The sequence below is a fragment of the Hyla sarda genome, chromosome 3 (assembly GCF_029499605.1).
Source record: "Hyla sarda isolate aHylSar1 chromosome 3, aHylSar1.hap1, whole genome shotgun sequence".
Classification (NCBI taxonomy): Eukaryota; Metazoa; Chordata; class Amphibia; order Anura; family Hylidae; genus Hyla; species Hyla sarda.
This window is the reverse complement of record NC_079191.1, coordinates 172,448,780-172,464,249: the sequence shown is the minus strand read 5'-3', so window position 1 is coordinate 172,464,249 and position 15,470 is coordinate 172,448,780. Positions and strand designations below refer to the sequence as shown.

The 15,470-nt window shown below is 44.4% G+C and overlaps 1 protein-coding gene across 1 annotated transcript in view; it reads left to right on the top strand.

The window, feature by feature from the left end:
- LOC130361878 (receptor-type tyrosine-protein phosphatase beta-like) overlaps window positions 1–15,470 on the top strand; it is a 150,638-nt gene that overhangs the window by 175 nt on the left and 134,993 nt on the right. The gene's annotated exons all lie outside the window — the stretch shown is intronic.

Below are 15,470 nucleotides of genomic sequence, written 5' to 3'. Positions count from 1 at the left end.
AAATATTTTTATACTTTAATTCATGTGACTAGATATAATAATGTTGAATGGACAGGTAAATATTATTGTTATGCCCACATTAAAGGGGTTCTCCGGTGCTTAGACATCTTATCCCCCATCCAAAGGATAGGGGATAAGATGCCTGATCGCGGGAGTCCCGCCGCTGGGGACCCCCGTGATCTTGCACACGGCACCCCGGGGACTGATTACAAACGGGGTGCCGCATGCAAGATCACGGGGGTCCCCAACGGCAGGACTCTCGCGATCAGGCATCTTATCCCCTATCATTTGGATAGGGGATAAGATGTTTAAGCACTGGAGAACCCCTTTATCCAATTAAACCACATATAACCATCATATTACAAGTGTTTCTATTGCTTCAGTAGGAAGTACCTAACTAGTTTACTATGGTTACATAAGTTTAAAAGAATACTTTTAAGCTTATATACAATATAATGACACTAACAAATTTAAATTTATATTAATATAAAGTTTCTACTTTAAAAAAAACTTGTTATAGGGATAGTGCAAACTCACCACTGCTATCCCTACAGTGCCAACTGTGGCTGATTCATGTGACCAGCATTTTGTTTACCTTACCACCAGAAAATTACATGGGTTTGTGTATCTCAGAGTTGAATCTGTCTTGGTTCATCTGACTTCCTGTGAACTACAGAATTACATCATCATCTCGAAAAACACAATTTGAATAAAAAATGAATTAAAACAGCATATAATGCAAACTGAATCAGCCCAGTTATCATTAGATAATGAGTTTACCTTCTTGAACTCCAGCAGCCTACTTTGTTTTGTCTGACTAACTGAGCTGCATTCTCTCTCTCTGCAAATCCAGAAACATCACGAGAAATGTAGAAAGCATTATGAGTCTATATTAGTGAGAAAATAGGAATCAAGATGGCTGAAAACATATGCATGCCACATAAGTGAAAACAGCTAAGCAGAATGGCACAAGAACCTCTGCATTATTCTCTATTAATAGTCTACACTGTACTATATAAGCAAGAAGCTTTAGTGCTTCTTTAAATTTGAATATATGTAAAATACTATGTTTTTTCTTATTTCTAAGCCACAGACTTTAATAACAGTACAATAAAATACTCAGTGAAATTGCCCTTTAATTATGTGAAATTTGCCACTTTAGGGACACAACCTCTTTTGGCCTTAAAGATATAGCTAAAAAAAATGTAATCCGACCTGTGTCACTTTATACATTATCAACTCTTGGGTACCTTGGATTTACCTATTGTACTATTTCTGATGTAAATTTTTCTGACATATTCTACTTTTTAATATTTGTAAATTGATATTTGTAGTGATTCTTTGTGAAAAACGCTAGAGATGAGCGAATTTTAGAAAATTCAATTCGTCAGATCCGCAGAATTTTCCGAAAAAATGTGGGTTCGATCCGAATTTATTCGCGGCAAATCGCTATTAAAAACAGTGATTTCTGACATACAGAGAGCCTTAATAGGGGTTTAAAACACATTGTCTTGCTGTAACACGCATAGGGTGTGTGCTGGGTTAGTGAAATAATACTGTTTTTCAGTATGACATGCAGATTCTTTTGGAAATGTCCTTCATGCCATGAGAATGTGGTGACGAGAGTTACCTTCCATTCTGGACTTCTTGCCTGGATTTTATGTGTAGCAATTATTTATTTAAATTATATTAAATATTATTTAAAAATGTACAAGTCACTCTACATATATTATAAAACGTCTTTAACCCCTTAAGGACCAAGGACGTACCGGTACGTCCTTGGTCCTGCTCTCCTGATATAACGCGGGTTTACACGGTAACCCTGCATCATATCACGGCGGGCCCGGCGTCATAGTGAAGCCGGGACCCGCCGCTAATAGCGCGCAGCGCCGATCACGGCGCCACACGCTATTAACCCTTTAGCCGCGCGCTTAGAGCTGAGCCGCGCGGCTAAAACCGAAAGTGAAAGCTGCCGGTTAACTCAATGGGCTGTTTGGGATAACCGTGGCGAAATCGCGGCATCCCGAACAGCTTACAGGACAGCGGGAGGGCCCCTACCTGCCTCCTCGCTGTCCGATCGCCGAATGACTGCTCAGTGCATGAGATCCAGGCATGAGCAGTCATGTGGCAGAATCGTCGATCACTGGTTTCCTATGAGAAACCAGTGATCAATGATGAAGATCAGTGTGTGCAGTGTTATAGGTCCCTATGGGACCTATAACACTGCAAAAAAAAGTGGAAAAAAAAAGTGAATAAAGATCATTTAACTCCTCCCCTATTAAAAGTTTGAATCACCCCCCTTTTCCCATAAAAAAAAACACAGTGTAAATAAAAATAAACATACATGGTATCACCGCATGCGGAAATGTCCGAATTATAAAAATATATCATTAATTAAACCGCTCGGTCAATGGCGTGCGCTCAAAAAAATTCCAAAGTCCAAAATAGTGCATTTTTGGTCACTTTTTATATCATTTAAAAATTTATAAAAAGCGATCAATAAGTCCTATCAATGCAAATGGTACCGTTATGGCGCAAAAAATGAGCCCTCATACCGCCCCATACATAGAAAAATAAAAAAGTTATAGGGGTCAGAAGATGACAATTTTAAACGTATTAATTTTCCTGCATGTAGTTATGATTTTTTCCAGAAGTCCGACAAAATCAAACCTATATAAGTAGGGTATCATTTTAATCGTATGGACCTACAGAATAAAGATAAGGTGTCATTTTTACCGAAAAATGTACTACGTAGAAACGGAAGCCCCCAAAAATTACAAAACGGCGTTTTTTTTTCAATTTTGTCGCACAATGATTTTTTTTCCCGTTTCACCATAGATTTTTGGGCAAAATGACTGCTGTCATTACAAAGTAGAATTGGTGGCGCAAAAAATAAGCCATCATATGGATTTTTAGGTGCAAAATTGAAAGAGTTATGATTTTTAAAGGCAAGGAGCAAAAAACGAAAATGCAAAAACGGAAAAACCCCCGGTCCTTAAGGGGTTAAACAAAATATGCAAACTACAAGGCTCTTATCAGCTCTTAACAGCAATCAGATAAGTGCTAAACATTGTTACGTGATGTGCATTACAGACAGAGCTGTAGCTAGCTCTTTTTGCTTCTGAGGCGAGAACAGAAAATAACAGCAATCAGATAAGTGCTAAAGATTGTTACATGATGTGCATTACAGACAGAGCTGTAGCTAGCTCTTTTTGCTCTTGAGGTGAGAGCAGAAAATTGTGCCCCCCCCCCATTTTGGCTTGGGGCACCCCTTGGGAAAAAAATACCCTTGCCGAACATTCAGAGTCATTCTCTTTTTTTTCTTCCCAATCTGGCACAGGACATCTATTCCAGCCAAATCTCTTGGGTAGAACCTGCATAACAAACATATTAGTATTAGACTCTGCACTTTTCCAGCATTATTCACCCCTTTTTCCTACAAATGACTCCAGCCTCCTCCAAACATAATACCACCAGCTTTCCCACAATGCACAAGGGGGAAAATTTATCAAATCCTGTACAGAGGAAAAGTGGCCCAGTCGCCTTTGCAAAATGAAATAAGAAATCTGATTGGTTGCTATGGGCAATTGGGCAACTTTTCCTTTGCACAGGTTATGATAAATCTCCCCCAATGCTTCCAGCCTCACTCAAATGCCTTCAGCCCCCCCCCCCACAAGCACACACAATGCCTCCTGCATTACTCCACACAGTGACAGAGGGGTGTACATGGGAGACAGGGGTGTAGAGGGGTGTATATGGGTGACAGAGGTGCATAGAGGGGTGTAGTGGGGTGACAGAGGGGTGTCCAGGGGTTACAGAGAGGTTACGAGGGGTGACAGAGAGGTGTAGAGGAGTGAAAGAAGGTTGGGGGTGCACTACCTGAAGCTGAGTAGGCCTCTGTCAGCACTTCCCCTGCTCCTTCCCTCCATCCACATTATTCTGCTGAGGGACCAGGGAGAATCCAGAGCTACTCCACAGGAGAGGGATGATACACGAGGATTGGAGCTGCAGCATCACCTGTCCCGGAACTGCACAGAGACTTTCCACTCACCTGGCCTGCACGCCTGTGACTCACAGGTGCGCAGGCCTGGGCAGAAAAATAAAACAATTTTAGCACCATATTTCCCACCAGAGTGTCCTGACACCCTGGTTTGGAATAAATGCCTCAGTGCTTTTTGTGCTGGATCCCCTTTGTGCCCCTTGCAACAGCAAACCTGAGGCGATCACCTCACTAACCTGATCAGAGCTACAGCTCTAATTACAGAACATACAAGTACAAAAAGCACAAACTTCAAAAAACACAAAAATCTTTGATAAAAGTGCTATCAAGAAAAGGGTAGTATTTTATGTGACAAGGTCATTGTTACGCCGAGCGCTCCGGGTCCCTGCTCCTCCCCGGAGCGCTCGCAGCGTTTCTCTCTCTGCAGCGCCCTGGTCAGACCCGCTGACCGGTAGCGCTGCACTGACATTGCCGGCGGGGATGCGATTCGCATAGCGGGACGCGCCCGCTCGCGAATCGCATCCCAAGTCACTTACCTGTCCCGGCCCCTGGCTGTCATGTCCTGGCGTGCGCGGCTCTGCTCCTTAGGGCGCGCGCGCGCCAGCTCTTTAAGATTTAAAGGGCCAGTGCACCAATGATTGGTGCCTGGCCCAATTAGCCTAATTAGCTTCCACCTGCTCCCTGGCTATATTACCTCACTTCCCCTGCACCTCCTTGCTGGATCTTGTTGCCTTGTGCCAGTGAAAGCGTTTAGTGTTGTCCAAAGCCTGTGTTTCCAGATCTCCTGCTATCCATATTGACTACGAACCTTGCCGCCTGCCCCGACCTTCTGCTACGTCTGACCTTGCCTCTGCCTAGTCCTTCTGTCCCACGCCTTCTCAGCAGTCAGCAAGGTTGAGCCGTTGCTAGTGGATACGACCTGGTTGCTACCGCCGCAGCAAGACCATCCCGCTTTGCGGCGGGCTCTGGTGAACACCAGTAGCATCTTAGAACCGGTCCACCGGCACGGTCCACGCCAATCCCTCGCTGACACGGAGGATCCACAACCAGCTAGCCGAATCGTGACAGTCATCAAGGGTGGATATTGAAAGGGGGGCAGTTTAAGTTGTAGAAATTTCTGCAACAGTTCGTTCCATAAACCTGAGTGAGGGGAACTCTGAGGACAATGCGCTCCAGTACGCTTAAAACAGTATTTGTCTTAACACCAGCCAGTGGGTACTTTTGCCTGGCCTTTCACAGTATCTAGGCCCTTAATACTTTAACAGGAACAAAATAGTACACCACTGAGATGTATGTATGTGGTATGCACTTATGAGGGGAGGACAATGCGCTCTAGTATGCTTAAAACAGTATTTGTGTACAACACCAGCAGTACACACCAGTGTTGCAGCATACAGTCGCTGTGTACTACACCCAAAATTGCACTTTCTCTCTCAATTTTACTCCCTTCTCTATCAGTTCTTCTAGGCTGGATTTTCCTGCTTTTCTGCGCAATACACTGCTCTCTTTCCCTCTCTGTAATAGAACACTATAGTGACTGGGAGATGAATCGCTGCTGGAAAAAATGCATTTCTGTGCAACACACAGAGCTGTCTGTCCCTCTCTCTCTTTCTCTCTACAATAAAAGACTGAAGTAACTGGCCACAAGATGCATGTGAATCAGGGTCAACCTGCCTACCCTTGTAACCGCTTTGCCAGGATTCCTTGCCCCGTGTCCTCACATGTGGATCTGCCATTTAAGATGAGTTGGAGCCTGGACCGCACTAAATTGAGTTTAATGAAGCGATCAAATCACCGTGATATTTGCATTCGTTGCGAACCAAATTTTTCTGAAATTCGTAACGAATTCGGATTTGTCAGATTCGATTTGCGCACTATGTACATTTGAGGCCTAAATTGGTGATTTGCACAGGGGTGGCTGATTTTACAGCAGTTCTGACATTAAAGCAAAGAAATAAAAACCCACATGTGACCCCATTTTGGAAACTACACCCCTCATGGAATGTAACAAGGGGTATAGTGAGCCTTAACACCCCACAGGTGTTTGAAGAATTTTCATTAAAGTTGGATGGGAAAATGAAAAAAAAAAATTCACAAAAATGCTGGTGTTACCCTAAATTTTGTTTACAAAGCCCCCAAAGTGCCAGAATAATGGACACCCCCACATGTGACCCCATTTTGGAAACTACACCCCTCACAGAATGTAATAAAGGGTGCAGTGAGCATTTACGCTCCACAAGTGTCTGACAGATTTTTGGAACAGTGGTCTGTAAAGATTAAATTTTTTTCGTTTACACATCCAATTTTAACAAAAAGTCGTCAAACACCTGTGAGGTGTAAAGGCTCACTGTACCTCTTGTTACATTCCTTGAGGGGTTTAGTTTCCAAAATTGTATGCCATGTGTTATTTTTTCTTTTGCTGTTCTGGTACCATAGGGGCTTCATAAATTTGACATGCCCCCCAAAAATAATTTCAGAAAAACTTACGCTCCTTCCCTTCTGAGCCCTCTAGTGCACCCACAGAGCACTTGACATACACACGTGAGGTGTTTCCTTACTCAAGAGAAATTAGGTTAGGGGGCGTGGCTTGGACGCTGAACGGAATGGCCGTGTAGAGATAGAGCTCCTGCTAAGCACCGCCGAAAATACAGCTTTCACTGCCGATATCGACTAACAAACCCCACGGGGACCTAGCTGATGACTATGGCAACTTATGGTAGAAAACGCAACTCCAAAACGGGGCGCTACAAGCCGATGCAACAGTTTTTTCAGGTCGGTCCTAAGAAGACGACTGAGAGCAAAGATGGCGCTGAGGAGCGTGCCGCACGGGAACCCTACCCTAAAAGAACTAACTTGCAGAGAGGCGGCACTACCTGGAACCCATCCCGGCACAGCTCGACAGTGGAGGGACAACCCCGCAGACTGCACTTCAACTTACCAGAGCAAGAGAGGGACCCGGAGAGGACTTCCCGCCACCGCCATGGTGAGTCCACTCCTAACGACGCCCGGCACTCTGCTCCGAGTGAGAGCGCAACCTCCGCCGGGGGCCTGACAGCCTCGGGGGATGTATCGGCTCCCTCCATGTCCCCGCAAATAAGCCCTCTTAAACAACGTCCCAGGCTCCATGCCTGGGAGGGCCTGCCAGCCCTCCCTGATCTAGATGACACCCTTCCACTGCCGGATCCTGACTTGTTTAACACTTACCCCACTTCTGACTCAGTGGTAGAGGCATCCCTGAAGATATAGCGCCATCTCAGCTTCTACAATATGTTCAAGACCTTACTCACACCTTATTACCTAATATGGAATCATATCATTACAGAATTGACAGGGCCCACAGGGTCCAAAAACCTTGCACGCTACCAGATGAGATTCCTAGGGATGTCCTGGCACGCTTTACCTATTTCCAGACCAAAGACAAATTGCTCCAGTTCTCCAGGAAACTTCCCAAACTCCCGGCTCCATATGAGAGACTTAAAATGTATGCAGATCTATCAGCCGCCACTCTACAGGCTAGGAGAGACTTTGGCCCACTTACTGGACTTCTCCGGGACCTTGGTCGGCCCTATAGGTGGGGATACCCGACTAAAATACTACTACAATGCCAGGGCCAGACCCTTGCCTTCTCCTCAGTAGATGAGGGTATAGACGCTCTACGTTCCTGGGGCCTCCTTGCTGATGATGATCCTTATGAGCGCTATGCGTCTTCCATTGGTCCCCCAGCTGTGGACTCTGACCGGCCCAGATCTGCGGATGCCGACAGCCCTGGTTAACTGTCGGTGCTATGCAGACTGTTATATATGCTTTTTGAGTATAGTTTCACGCTTCCCATAGTACTGGTATTCCTGTGTGTAATGTACCACCTGGTTCAAACTGTATCCTTTTACTGTCCGTCCTTTCTCCTTTTTCTTTCACCCTCCCTACCTTGTTTCTAGTTTTCTATTTCGTTTACTTAGTTATTGTGCTCTGACTGTGTCGGGGGTAGTGTGACATCCCTGTCTAGGGGTCAAGGGACACCAGTCAGGTTTTTAAACTTCCTTACAGCAGCCTCCCATAGTTCACTCCAACCTGTCCATTGTTAAGATTTATTCTGTGTAGCTCCCAGTTACTCTGTGTATCAATCCAAGTGTTGTGTGACATCCCTGTCTAGGTGTCAAGAGACACCAGTCAGGTTTTTAATCTTACCTATGGCAACCCCTGTTACGCCGAGCGCTCCGGGTCCCTGCTCCTCCCCGGAGCGCTCGCGGCATTTCTCTCTCTGCAGCGCCCCGGTCAGACCCGTTGACCGGGAGCGCTGCACTGACTCTGCCGGCGGGGATGCGATTCGCATAGTGGGACGCGCTTGCTCGCGAATCGCATCCCAAGTCACTCACCTGTCCCGGTCCCCGGCTGTCACGTCCTGGCGCGCGCGGCTCCGCTCCTTAGGGCGCGCGTGCGCCAGCTCTCTAAGATTTAAAGGGCCAGTGCACCAATGATTGGTGCCTGGCCCAATCAGTCTGATTAGCTTCCACCTGTGCACCTGTCTATATAACCTCACTTCCCCTTCCCAGTATTGCTGGATCTTGTTGCCTTTGTGCCAGAGAAAGCGTTTACAGTGTTTGCCTTACCAGTGTTCCTAACCTCTTGCTATCTCCATTGACTACGACTCTTGCCGCCTGCCCCGACCTTCTGCTACGTCTGACCTTGCCTCTGTCTAGTCCTTCTGTCCCACGCCTTCTCAGCAGTCAGCAAGGTTGAGCCGTTGCCGGAGGATACGACCTGGTTGCCACCGCCGCAGCAAGACCATCCCGCTTTGCGGCGGGCTCTGGTGAATACCAGTAGCAACCTAGAACCGGTCCACCGACACGGTCCACGTCAATCCCTCGCTGACACAGAGGATCCACATCCAGCCTGCCGAATCCTAACAACCCCTCATAGCTCACTCCAACCTGTCCAGTGTTAAGATTTATTCTGTGTAGCTTCTGGTTACCCCATATATCAATCCAAGTGTTGTGTGACATCCCTGTCTAGGTGTCAAGAGACACCAGTCAGGTTTTTAATCTTCTCTGTAACATCCTCACACAGTCCATTACAGCCTCTCCACTGATAAGATCTCTGGTATGGGCATTAATATTGTTTCGCTCAATGTAAATGGCTTGAACAGTCCGTTTAAAAGGCAGTTGTTATGGCGAGAGTTAGAACGCAGGCAAGCAACAATTGCCTGTATCCAGGAGACCCACCTTTCGGCCACTAATACTCCATCTATTCGCCACAGAAATTTCCCACATGTAGTTTACTCCACCTATCGGTCAAAAAAGAGGGGCGTTTTAATTGCAGTTAGTAAAAATATTGATTTCCACGTCTCAGATCAGATTGTTGACCCTAATAGCAGGTATTTCATATTGCTTTGCTCCATTGATGGCATTGACTACACCATTGTCAACTTGCATGCTACTAACTCCCACCAAATTAGATTTTTCAGGAAGGTATGGCGAGTAATCAATAAGCACAAGAAGGGGGAACTGTTCATCTGCGGGGACTTTAATACAATCTCAGACCAGACACTTGACACCTCCCAACCTACAGTCAGACGACATCCCTCACTGACAGACACATTAAGAGACAACGACCTTTTTGACGTGTGGAGACTGCAACATGCCGCAGAACGTGACTACTCCTACTTCTCCCCTAGATTCCATACGCATTCTAGGATTGACATGATTCTAACTTGCAGGTCCCTTGTAGACAGAATTGAATCCACTGCAATCGGGGAAATTACATGGAGCGACCACGCTCCTGTCCTCCTGACTATCTCTGACCAACTGCCCAAGCATAGCGATTTCGTATGGAGAGAAAACACTCACATTATTGCACATTACGAACACTCGCAGACGCTCGCTAACACCCTCTCTGATTATTTCCAACAGAACTGCACTCCAGATATGGACTCCACGACAGTCTGGCTAGCTCACAAAGCGGTCATAAGAGGTAAATTTATCCAATTAGGGGCCTATCTTAAAAAACAACGCACTTTGCACATTGATGAAGCACTTGCACGTATTGACACTTTGGAAGCCATCCAAAAGTGCAGACCCTCACCAGAGACGGCCTCAGACCTGATGAGAGACCGAGTCCAGTTAGGCAAGTTGTTGCTTTATCAGTGTGAAAAGAGCTTTAAAAAATCTAGATTGAAATATTATTCCCAAGATAACAAAACCAGTGCTCTGTTGGCAAAAAGACTAAAGCCTGCTTCTATTAAACAGAGGATCCCTGCTATGACCCACCCGTTTACTGGCAGAAAGGAATTAGCACCCAGAGCAATTGCGAATGCTTTTAGAGATTATTATGATGCATTGTACAATCTTAACAGAGACCCCAACGTTACACAGCCAGTAGCTCCTCAAATTGCTGACTTCTTAACCCCCTTGAACCTGCCAAAACTTTCTGTAGCAGCCCTGGACTCCCTAAACCGTCTGATCACGTCTCAGGAAATTTTACATGCGATTACTTCGCTCCCGAGCAATAAAACGCCAGGCCCTGATGGTCTGCCTAATGAATATTATTCTAAATTTGGCGCTATACAAGTGCCACATTTATTGAGGGTGTTCGGAGGTGCTATGGAGTCAGGTAGCTTCCCACAAGAAATGCTCTCGGCATTGATCACCACTATCCCTAAACCCGAAAAGTCAACTAGTCAAACGGCCCACTTTCGTCCCATATCCTTATTGAATGGCAATGTAAAAATATACGCTAAAATACTTTCCTCCCGTCTTGGCCCTTTAATTCCCCGGCTACTGCACAAAGACCAAGTAGGCTTTACCTATGGGAGGCTAGCTCCTGATAATACTAGAAGAGTGATCTCCTTGCTACAACACTCAGAACACCACAAAATCCCCACAGCATTCCTTACCTTGGATGCGGAAAAAGCCTTTGACAGGGTGAACTGGCAGTACGCATTCTCAGTCCTCGAGGCCTTTGGCTTTGCTGGCTCCATTGTCAGGGCGATCAGAGCTCTTTACTCTAACCCTGCTGCTCGAGTATTTACGAATGGAGTATTATCTGACCAGTTCATCCTGTCAAACTGCACGAGACAGGACTGCCCCTTCTCTCCCCTTCTTTTTAACCTATCAATTGAAACCCTAGCCCAAGCAGTTAGACTTCCCCCAGACATTAAGGGTATTCATGTCGGATCCCACGAACACAAATTGGCTTTATTTGCGGACGATGTCCTGCTGTCTCTATCAGAAGTTGAAACGTCCTTGCCCAATCTATTTAATTTAATAGCTACATTCAGTTCTGTCTCGTATTACAAATTAAATGCCTCTAAATTACCTTTTAATTTACCTGCTGATGCACTCCATACCCTCAAGTCCAACTTCCCTTTAGATTGGCAAGATCACAAAGTCACATATCTGGGTATACAGCTTACCAATCCCACCTCCCATCTTTTTAAAGCCAATTTCTTACCTATGGCCAGCTCACTCTCTACATCGATGACTGAATACTCCAAAAACACCACATCCTGGTTCGGCCGTATAGCTGCATTTAAAATGATGCTACTCCCAAAGCTACTATACCTATTCCGCACCATGACCATAGTTATCTCCAGGTCCTATTTTTGTTCAATACAGCGACAGGTGTTTCAATTTGTGGGGGCCTTATGAAAACCTATAATTCCTCAACATGTGATGACATGGCACAGACTAGGAGGAGGTCTTGGTCTCCCCCACGTGGAAGACTATTACATCGCTAGTCTACCAGACCAAACACAACACTGGTGGTCCCTGAACCCAGACAAGTTGTGGATTGACATGGAGAATACCTTCTCCCACCCTTGCTCCCTCAAATCCCGCATACTGCTACTGACACGGAATCTCAACCCACCTACCTCACATATTACAGCACTTATGTCCACAGATAAAGCCTGGAAGTATGCCCTTAAAACATTTACATCAGACACAGCATGCTCCCTTTCTGACCTACCTCTGGACTACATAGAACACCTTATCCCTGATCTGGACCTCAAATTATGGGGCGCACATGGCGTATATACTGCACAAGACCTGATCAGTCCTATGGGTGACGTTAACTTTCCCTACCTGCGAGAGACATACCATCTACCACACAAATAATTCTTTAAAACTCTACAAATTAGGAGCTTGGTAACCTCTAGTTTTGCGGCTGCACACAAAATGCCTGCTACCTGTCATACATACTTGAATAGCGACTTACACACGGAGGGAGGAATCACCTTTTTTTACAACTTATTACACGACAAAAAGACTATCGTTAAGCAACACTATATGGATAAATGGGAGAAGGACATTGGCCGGGAATTTACCATGGATCAGTGGGCAAACACCTTTGGTTACAAACACACCTTCTTTAGAGCCACTAACCACCAAATTCAGTCGCTAAAACTATTTACAGATGGTACTTTACCCCCTCTAGACTACATTTGATAGACCCGACCTTTTCTAATTTGTGTTGGAGAGATTGTGTGGAGGTCGGAAGTCTTTTCCACTTGTTTTGGAGTTGTCCAAAAATTGACCATTTATGGAGGGGAATTGAGTTGCTTATTCAAAGGCTGAAACAGATCAAACACTCCCTGAAACCTGATTGATTTGGATATGTTCTCTCCTGATGTCAGAATGCCCCTTGCTCAGCTGTTCATGTCCACAAAATTATTGCTTGCTAGACAATGGAAATCTGAACGCATTCCTACCCTATGTGAAGTTTTCAACTTAGTAAATCTTACCTGTGACTATGAGAGAGCATTCGCGTTTGCACACAATACTGTTCATAAATATCAGAGACAATGGGAAGTTTGGTTATCCAGCCCTCATTGCCCTCTCGGGCCTAGAGTTGGGTCTGTTTGTGGGTTCTGAGATATGTTTGCTATTTCTTATACATGTGTTCTAGCCCGTGTTCTTTTGGGCTATGTTTTATGCTGTTTTGTCATTTAGAGTGTTCCTCGAGTGCATTTACATTATGTGCTAATGTCATTATGTAGTGATGTTGATGTACATTACTCTGTATGTGTTTTTTCTTTGTGCTTTTCCCTGATTACTTTAACAATGATGATAATTGTGTTGTTCTTTGAAATATTTCAAAATAAAAACTTTTTGGAATGAAAAAAGAGAAATTAGGTTACACATCTTAGGAAGATTTCTCTTCTTTTACCTTTGTAAAAACTTCAAAAACTGGGTCTACAAGAACATGCCAGTGTAAAAAATGAAGATTTAGAATTTTCTCCTTAAATTTACTGCTATTCCTGTGAAACACCTAAAGGGTTAACAAACCTTTTGAATGTCATTTTGAATACTTTGAGGGGTGCAGTTTTTATAATGGGGTCATTAATGGGGTATTTCTAATAAGAAGGCCCTTCAAATCCACTTCAAAACTGAACTGGTCCCTGATTTCGATTTTGAAAATGTTGTGAAAAATTGGAAAATTGCTGCTATACTTTGAAGCCTTCTGATGTCTTCCAAAAGTAAAAACATGTCAACTTTATGATGCAAACATAAAGTAGACATATTGAATATGTGAATAAATATATAATTTATTTGGAACATCCATTTTCTTGCAAAGAGCTTCAAAGTTAAAAAAAAAATTGCAAAAAAACAAGAAATTATGCAAGTATCGACACAATTTTACCACTAATATAAAGTAGAATATGTAACGAAAAAACAATCTCGGAATCAGAATGAAAAGTAAAAGCATCCCAGAGTTATTAATTAGAGATGAGCGAATCGCAGCTGACGAACCCAAATTCGTTACGAATTTCATGAAGTATTTGATTTGCAACGAATGCGACTGTCGCCGCGATTCTATTGCGCGAATTGCTTCATTAAATTCCATTTTACAGCGTTCCCGGCTAAAGGAGATCTAAAATGGTGGATCCACATGTGAGTACATGGGGCAGGGGGTTATGGGAGGGCGGGGAAGTGCAGCGGGAAGGGAGGTAGGCGGGATGACCCTATCAGCATTCATTGACCCCTGTGATGTCACAGCCCTATATAATCGGCAGCCATCTTGCCTCGCTTCATTTCATCCATGCACTCAGAGAGAGAAGACGGGCTGCGCGTCTGTGTGTGAATTGCTTATACCATAGCATACCACTGGCAACTGCTAGTCACATCAGCATTGTGGACAAACAGAAGTGCAGTGCTTTGGTGTTCTCACTGAGAAGGATCTTACGATATATAAACCTCCTATTCACGTTATTGAGCATTTCATCAGAGAGGGGCAGATAGCTTTTTGTTGCTTCATAAATAAACAAGCTGCCTGAACTTTATGAACCATCTTATCCCCTTATTTTTCAGCGCAATTCTGTGTTTTTTTGCTCCAGAAATCATCTGCTGCTTAGAATTGTGTGTAGGCTGTATAAAAACCAGTGCACACCATTCTTAACACAATGTGACAGAGTGCAATTTAGGGTTTAATCACAGTTTTTTTTTTTTGTGGTGCTGCACTGTTGTGTCCTGCTGCTGTTCACAAATACGTTTTTTCAGCGGACTGTAGTGCATTTGTCTGTCCTCATACGTGCATACCACATACCTACATCAAAGCAGTCTACTATTTTGTATCTGTAACAAGTCTAGATACACGGAAAGTCCTGGTAAAAGTAATCACCTGCTGGTGTTTTACAAAAATACTGAGTTTTTCTGCGTATTGTTGCGCATTTTTCTGCCCTCATCGGTAGAGATGAGCGAACCGAAGCTGACGAACCCAAATTCATTACGAATGTCATTAAAAATTTGATTCACAATGAATACGAATATCGTCGCGATTCTATCGCGCAAATCGCTTCATTAAACTCCATTTTACAGTGTTCCAGGCTATTGGAGACCTAAAATGGCAGATCCACGTGTGAGTACATGGGGCAGGGGATTATGGGAGGGCGGGAAACAGCGGCGGGAATGAAGGTAGGCGGGCTGACCCTGAATCACATGTGCGATGCAGCCTATCAGTGTTCACTGACCCACTGAGATAAAGAGGACAGGACTTCATGTGTGTGAATAGCTCATACACTGCTAGTCACATCAGCATTAGGGAAATACAGGAGTGCAGAGTACTTTGCTGTTCACACTGAGAAGGATCATTGATAGCTAAACCTCCTATTCACGTTATTGAGCATTGCAGCAGAGAGGGGCAGATAGCTGTCAGCTGCCTCATACAGATCTCCAAGCTGCCTGAACATTAAGAAGCATCTTATCTCCTCATTTTTCAGCCCAATTTAGTTTTTTTTTTTGCTCCACAAATCTTCTGCTGCTCAGAATTGTGTGACAGAGTGCAATTTAGGGTTTAATCCCTGTATTTTTTGTTTTTTTGTGGTGCTGCACTGTTGGGTCCTGCTGCTGTTCAGAAATACGTGATTGTTCAGTGGACTGTAGTGCATTTGTACCATTTTGGACCTGTTAATCTTTGCAAGTCCAAACAATAGTATTCACCGGCTGGTGTTTTACAAAATACAGAGTTTTTTTCTGCG